General features: G+C 39.5%; 1 non-coding gene across 1 annotated transcript; it reads left to right on the forward strand.

Moving 5' to 3' along the window:
- The first annotated feature begins 1,360 nt into the window (after positions 1–1,360).
- On the forward strand, positions 1,361–1,467 carry LOC120279699. Its single transcript, XR_005542005.1, has one exon. It is a non-coding gene; the product is annotated as a small nucleolar RNA R71 (small nucleolar RNA).
- The last annotated feature ends 6,669 nt before the right edge of the window (positions 1,468–8,136 follow it).

Consider the following 8,136-nt stretch of genomic DNA (forward strand, 5'->3'; position numbering starts at 1 on the left):
ACCTTGACAAGCACGTCTTCAATGATGCCTCTCGGATGTCGTACCGTTCTGTCCGCCAATTGTAAAGTCATCCGAGTAGGCCTAGGCTCACCCAAGCCTAGCTTTTGGAAGAGAGTATATGGCATGACGTTGATAATTGCCCCTGAATCTGCCAATGCCATTTCCTCACCTAAGTTGCCGATGTTACACGGAATAATGAAGCTTCCCGGTTCCTTCTTCTTGTTCGGCATGTTCTTTTGCAACACTGCATCGAGCACTGAAGCATCAAAACACCACCCGAAGCACTCTCCTCCAATTTCCTCTTTTTGGTCAATAGGTCTTTTCAGAACTTTCGGATACTTAGGCATTTTGTGCCAAAGCCTCAACAAAAGGAATATTGATGTGGAGTTGCTTGAACAAACTCGGGGAACTTTATACTCGGGTCATTCCCTTGGTCATTCTTCAATCTAGAGGGATAAGGGATTATTGGTTTGAAAGGTGGGGGTGCCATCTCTTTCTCTTTGTTTGCTCCCTTCTCAACCTCTACATCCTCGGGTGCGTGTTCTTTCGGCTTCTCACTCGGAAGCCTCCCTTCAACCTCACGACCGCTTCTCAAAGCGATCGCCTTCACATGTTCTCTCGGGTTGGTTTCCTTGTTACTTGGTAAACTCCCATGTGGCCTTTCGGAGAGAGATTTCGCAATTTGCCCCACTTGATTTTCAAGATTGTGCAAGGAGGCGGTGTGATTGCGAAGTGTAGCCTCGACTGATTCAAACCTTGTATTTGCCGATTGAACAAATCTAGCCAAGTGCTTCTCCAAATCCGTCATTCGGGTTTCCAAACCTGAAATTCTGTTTTCCACTTGAGGGACTTGTTGTTGTTGTTGGAACCCCGATGGCCCCATGGTCTTCTGTGGTCCTTGATTACTCCATGAAAACTTAGGATGATTTTTCCATCCTAAATTGTAGGTGTTGCTGTATGGATTCCCTTGAGGTCTCATTCCATTACCTACAAAGTCAACATTCTCAACTGAAGAAACATCACCAATGACGATTGGGCAATCAGAGGGAGCATGTCCTCCACCACAACCGGTGCAATTGGTCACGGCCGCAACTCTATTCGAAGCTATAAGATCTAGCTTCTTACTCAAACTCTCCACTTGCGCCGCCAATGAAGTTACCGCATCAATTTCATGGAGACCGGCCACTTTTTTCTTTTTCCTAGCATTCCACTAGTAGCTATTTAACCCCATTTCATCAATCAATTGACGAGCCTCGTCGGGGTTTTGCTACCTAAGGTACCTCCTGCCGCCGCATCCAAGAGTTGCCTTGTACTAAGGTTCAAACCATTGTAGAAGGTTTGAACAATCATCCACTCCGGGAATCCGTATTGCGGACACTTGCGCAAGAGTTCCTTGAACCTTTCCCATGTCTCAAATAGAGACTCTAATTCCAACTGCATAAAGGATGAGATCTCATTCCTAAGCTTTGCTGATTTTCCGGGAGGGAAATAACGGGCTAGAAAAGCTTCTACCATTTCCTCCCATGTAGTGATTGATGCTCTAGGTAATGAGTGTAGCCACTGCTTCGCTTTCCCCTTTAAGGAAAATGGGAAGGCTCTCAACTTGATGGCATCATCCGTCACACCATTTATCTTCAGCATGTCACACACCTCGAGGAAGCTCTCTATGTGACTGTTTGGATCCCTCATCGGCCAAACCGCTGCAATTAAAGTGCGGACTCGCTGCAGCATATGGATGAATGCCGGCTTTAGCTCGAAATTATGAGCTGTAATTGAAGGACACACAATACTCGATTGTGTCCCCAACACCTGAAAGGTCCGCATAATCGGATAGTGTTCAGTTGTTGCTCATTAAGTTCTCGCCATGTTGTCGATCCTTCTACTTCCAAATCATCGGATTAGGTCGTTTGTACAGAGTTCTTTCCCTTTCCTTCGAAAGTGTATCGCTCAAGCTCGTGGTCTCCTTTCAATCAATATTGATGGATTCCCTCGGTCATGACCCTGGAGCTGCACCAAAAGTAAAGAAAAAGAAAATCAGAACGATGATAGAATAAGAAGATATGAAATAGAATGTGTAGTGAAATAGATAAGAAAACAAAGTGCAAAGTATCTCTAAATGCCTAACTCCCCGGCAACGGCGCAAAAATCTTGACAAGATCCCCTTGCTTATATCCCGCAAGTGCACGGGCTTGTCAAGTAATAATCCCGGTGAGTGGGGTCGAATCCACTGTGAGTAGGGAGTAAAGACACTTAATTCGATTCTTAGCTATGTGAAGTATCAACAATGATAAGTGTGGTAATGATTCAATTCTCAGAAATTAAAAAGCAACAAGTAAGAGAGCAAAAAGTAAGGAGGAGGCAAGGCAATCGATAAAGATGGGGTACTGATGATGCTTCACCTAGGATAATCGCTTCAAGTGCAAGAACTCTATTATGCTTCCTAATCAATGCAATGGTGAGTCGTGGAAATCCTTACATACATAGTCCCAAATCTAAGGTCAACTATGCCTAACTCTATAGATGTCCCGGAGGAGAAATCGAACAATCTCAACACCTGCGACTCGCATAGAGTTGCAATGAGCTCTAGGGATTCCAAGTGATAAATCTCTTCCTAGATTTAGACCCTAACCCCTTTGGTCGAGGCGGAAGGTCCCTCAGCCACAATTAAGCCCTAGATACTAAGATCACCCTCAACGCTTCACTCCATTACACGCCATAACTAGACCCCCCAGTGGAGGTTCATCCCTTAGACCATTCACTCTATTATGGCCGCAAAGAACTCGAGGAACGGAGGTAGAATCTATCACGCCGGAGGGGAAAGTGGGCGCTCATGTACCTCTCGACTCACCCTCTCAACCCTCTCCAACCTAGCTTTTGTCTAACGCTCGTGGTGTGTCACTCACTCACAAGGTTATCAACAAGAACTCTCAATCCTAGTGTCACTCTAGGGGAAATGTTCATACAATCAAGCATTCAAGGTTGGAACTCACAATAAGCAGCAATTTATTGAAAGCATAATAAAGAAGTTCAATTAAACGAATACATCCTAGGGTTCACAATCACCCAAGTACCAACTAGGGGTTTAGCTCTCCATGGAGCTAAGTACAATCAAAGAAATCGAATGTAAAAGCAATGAATCCATAAAGAAACCACCTCGATGGTCATGTCGATGGTCTTGTGGAAAGTCCTCAACTCGTCGTCCAAGGATTCCTTCGTCCGGTATAGGATACGCCTCGATCAAAGCTCCCCTACCAACCTTCTTCCTAATTGAATCACGATGTCGGAGCCATAGAACCTCTCCAAAACCTTGGCCAATACCCCTCGAAACCCTAGCCGAAGCTGTTAGGATTACGCCCTCGAATGCCAACGAGGATACTTGTATTAGGGCATTTCATTTGTATTATACATTCTTATTTAGTAGGCATTTATTTTTATATTCATATAAATCTTGTGATGGCATTATAATTAGTTTTTGAATATTATAGTCCATGTGTATTAAGTTAAAAATTTCTACCTTTTGTGGAATAAAGAGGAGAGCACTAGAAGGGTTTGGTACTTATACACTTAAATAGTTCAAGAATAGGAGAACCTTTTAATTGGGCATTAAAGGTTCATAAGGATTTGTATGACATATACTTTGACAAAGAGTGCTAGTTGAACACTATGGAATAGTGGGAGCATATACCATAAATGCATCATTGGGAATTGGTGTATTCGAACATGACTCGCAACAATCCAATCACATGGGTTTTACTTTTGACATCAATGATTGGGATTGTTGGTTATGATCATATGAGTGGACCTTAGACCGAGGTATCATGATCACAATGTACTTGTGACGCCTAGTCCGTTACTAGAGTTGTTAGGCCTCAGCCCACCTTTGGTAGGGCCGACCTAAGTGTGACTATGTCGCAGTAGCAGCTTGTGAGTGATCACCAAAAAGGAATCTGCCTCTCGAAGTAAACGAGTCAAGATCCCTATGCGACTATAAGTATGTGAGATTAGAAGACCTTGGCCAAGGCAGTCAAACTAGTCGTGTGGGACACGAAGGGTAGTTTGGTAATCTCACCCTACTATAGTTATTTGTATGTGATCGAGTTCAGTGAGTTTGACAATTACCATGGCTCTCACCGGTTGGGATATAAGAACGAAAGGTTTATACACATATGGTAATCATAATCGGAAAGGTTCGTGAATGATCTATTCATTCGTGTTCAATTGGGCTACGACGCACACGGGGACTGGCTAGGTGTCACCCACGTCCTTTGGTATCCTCCCATTGCCAATCGGAACGAACCTAGGGAGTCACGCTTAAAGGGATAAAGAATCAATCTCGTTTTGAGTACATGGGTAAAATTGTCAATTTATAATTTTACTTCATGGGATGAGTGAAATTGTAAATTATTCTAGGGTTTTTTTATCTTAAGTTTAAATTTTGATTTAAATTCGATGGAGTCGAATGGATAATCAAAATTATGAGGACTCAAAGATAAAAGTGGTTTTAGTTAGATTAGGACTCATATTTCTAATAGAACTTCTATGGTAATGTTTATCATATTATGAAGGTTCATATTTTGAATAGGACTTCATAATTGAATGATGTTTTATCATATTATGAAGGTTCATATTTAGAATAGAACTCATAATTGAATAATGTTTATCATGTTTTTATGAAGTTTCTATAAATTTGACTCCTCTCCAACTATAGACTCAACTCAATTAATTCTCTAGTGAGAAAAATCCCCTAGCTCTCTCTTCCTCTCTAACCCCTAGCCGCTATTTGGAGAAGAAGAGGAGATTGTCTCTTAATTCCGGGCGTAGGATCTAGAGGCGTTGAACTTTCGCTCGAGCTAGGAGATCTACGACAATCCGAGAGATAAGTTCAGCGCATCAAAAGAAAGAAAATCATTAAGAGGTAATTTTCTAGGACTTTTTAATTAAATTACGGTGCTCATTAGAACAATTAGAATATATATCGCAAATATATTATTGCTTCCGCATGCCCTTTTAATGTTGTTTGATTTTTGCGATATTACCTAACAGTGGTACCAGAGCCAGGTTATTTGTTTTAATGAGCACTAGGTTTAAAAATCATAAAATTGCATTGGTGATCATTATTTGATTATTATATAAAATTAAAGATTCATGATAAAATTAGATTTTATGCATAATTTTTATTTTGAGTTAGGGTTTCATAATTTATTTAAAATTTTATATAAATAATAATAATAATAATAGTAATGATATTGAAATATATATATATTAAATAAATAAAATGTTGTGTTGCACAGTACTGATGGCACTGTAGAAGATTGATTTGTTTAAAATATATATATATATATATAATATAAATAATTAATTAAAATAATAATAACAATAATAATTATGCGGCTCAAGCAATTGTCATACTGTAGTCACATGCTAGGGCTAGCATCATGCAGGCAGTGGGGCCATGTCAATTTTATTTTATTTTTTATTTATTTACTTATTTATTTAGTATTTATATTATTTTATTTGTTATTATTATTATTTGTTTATTTATTTGATTTTAAATAAAGTGGAATCCACACCAATGTAATTTATGATTGATTTATTTTTATTTTTATTTGATGTGTTTAATGAATGGATAGCATACGATCATGAACTTTAGGGCTTTTATATTTATTTATTTTTTACTTATGTATTTGGGCCATGTTGTGTCGAATGTTATTTTCTTTAATTTTTGCAAAAGTAGATTGTATCTAGGATACATATTTGTAAATTTTAGACAAAACATAAAGTGACACAAGAATCCGAGAATACGTGGAGCAAGAAGCCCGGCGTAAAGTCCTTTTGTATGGAGCACAAAGCCATGTAATAGTTTAGGATTTTATTCTAGATTAATCTATTAAATTAGGTTAATCGTAGATATTCATGATCGTATGCATGTGATGGGTTGAATGTGAATGTATGTCTAATTTATACATGCATGATTAATGTAATGTGAGACCCAATTAATAACTTGTAAAACAATTCTCCCAAAAAGAATAACATTGAGTTGAAGGGCATGGGATGTCCTCGGCTTCCACCAAGCTTTGGGGTGATTAGAATTATAAGGGTGCATGATATCTTCCCTGCATCGAGGGTCTTGTATTCGCTATGATTTTAAGAGCCTTTTAGTGCATTGATGCCGTCACACGAAACAAATTTCCTCCCCAATTATACTCGTATGGGTTGAGGGGTGGAATTCAATTGTTAGATTGATAGAAGTTGGTGGGCTTGACTCGTATAGTTTACGGGCCAATTAAACTCAGAGTAGGTTGAGGCTTGGTAAACTATGAGCCAAAATTGATTGGACTACCTATGGAATAGGTTACATCGATGCCACTTCATTAACTCCGTGAGTAATTATACCGTATGGGTTGAGTCTACACTAGATTTAATAAAGAACACAATCACTCACTACGAGATCCTACGAACGAGGATTTCTGATTTCTACAGTGGGAGTGTATATTTCGAAAAATGTAGTGGGAGCCAAGTTTTATTTAAAGACCTTAATATAACTTGGGTATAATATAAATAAACTAATAATCTGGTATTTATTTTCTTGCAGTTTATTTCTCGATATGACTCATAACCCACTTAATATTTTGCTTGAGAAAATTCCCTTTATCGGGCCCAATTATGTAGATTGGCTAAGGAATTTGAGGATAGTCCCTCAATTCTAGAGCGTAATCTGCACATTCTTGAGGCCAATATTCCTACCGAACCTCCACCCGAGGCAAGTAAGGAAGAACAAGACGAGTATCTAAAATGGCTTGAGGACGACTTCATGCAGTGAGGAGGCTATATGTTAGCCTCCATGAGCAAATGGATCCGCAAAGCTCTCATGAAAAAGATGAGTGATGCAGATCGGTATCATGCACTGGCAGGAGCTCTCATGGAGAGCATAGTCGGACCGCTCGCTATGAAATATCGAGAGAGCTCTTTAGGGCAAAGATGAGTGAGGGTGGAGAAGTTGGAGAGCGTGTCCTCAAAATGATCTCTATGATTGAGAGGTTGAAGCTCTTAACTTTTCCATGGATTACAACCTTCAGGTTGATCTCATCTTGCAGCCTCTTCCTCGATCCCTTCTCCTATTTATTGTTAATTTTAACATGAATGAGATTGAGTGCACACTCGGGCTCGTCTTCTTAACAAGCTAGTAAGTACCGCCTCAAATGAAGACTAAAGGAAGGATGTTGTTGCTTTTAATTATCTCTACTTCTAGGTCCTCAAAGCCCAAGAAGAAAAAGATGGGAAAGAAGAAGACAGGCTTTGGGCTCCCCAAAGCAAGTGGGAGGGTGGGAAGAAAGGGTAAGGCTCCTCGCGGTTCGTAAGGGTGAGAGCTCGAAGCAGGCAAGTGTTTCCATTGTGGCGAGGCCGGTCATTGAAGCGGGATTGCCCATGTCCTAAAGTAAATCGTAGCATGTATGAAACGATTTGTTTTTGAAACAAATGGTTCGGATCTGATTTTCTACTCTTGGATTCTTGATTCAGGAGCTAGTGCTCATATTTGTATTATGAATCGATCCGGAAAGAAGAAGGAAGTCGGGTGAATAAGAGGTGATGATCAACGTGGAAGTCGACATAGTGTTGCAAAAGCAACTCACATAGGATCTACTTCTATTCCTTTATATTCTTGACATATTTTAGTTTTAGAGGATTGTTTAGTATTACCAAAACGATTAAAGAACATTATTTCTGTTGCAGTTTTAGTCATAAAAGGATATGTCTTAAATTTGGTGAAACTAATTGTGATATTTATTTTGGAAATAAATTAGTTAGGCGATGGCTCTTTTAGTAAAATGGATTGTATTATTTAAATGTTCAGAATAAAATGTAAGTGAATGCTATCTACAAAGACATGGTATGTATGAGATAAATCAAAAACTTGTGTGGCATTTAAGATTAGGTCATGCTGGAGAACAAAGGATTCACAAGTTGGAGAAAGATAGCCTCATAGGTCCATTGGGATTCAATCCCTATCCGACATGTGAGTCTTGTCTTTTGGCAAAAATGACCAAATCCCCTTTCATTGGACAGTCCCGATAGCGTCATCACAAGTTTTAGGATTTAGTACACACCGATGTTTGTGGGCCGATCAATGAGATGGCT

Source organism: Dioscorea cayenensis, chromosome 16 (genome assembly GCF_009730915.1).
Source record: "Dioscorea cayenensis subsp. rotundata cultivar TDr96_F1 chromosome 16, TDr96_F1_v2_PseudoChromosome.rev07_lg8_w22 25.fasta, whole genome shotgun sequence".
In the NCBI taxonomy this organism is placed as follows: domain Eukaryota; kingdom Viridiplantae; phylum Streptophyta; class Magnoliopsida; order Dioscoreales; family Dioscoreaceae; genus Dioscorea; species Dioscorea cayenensis.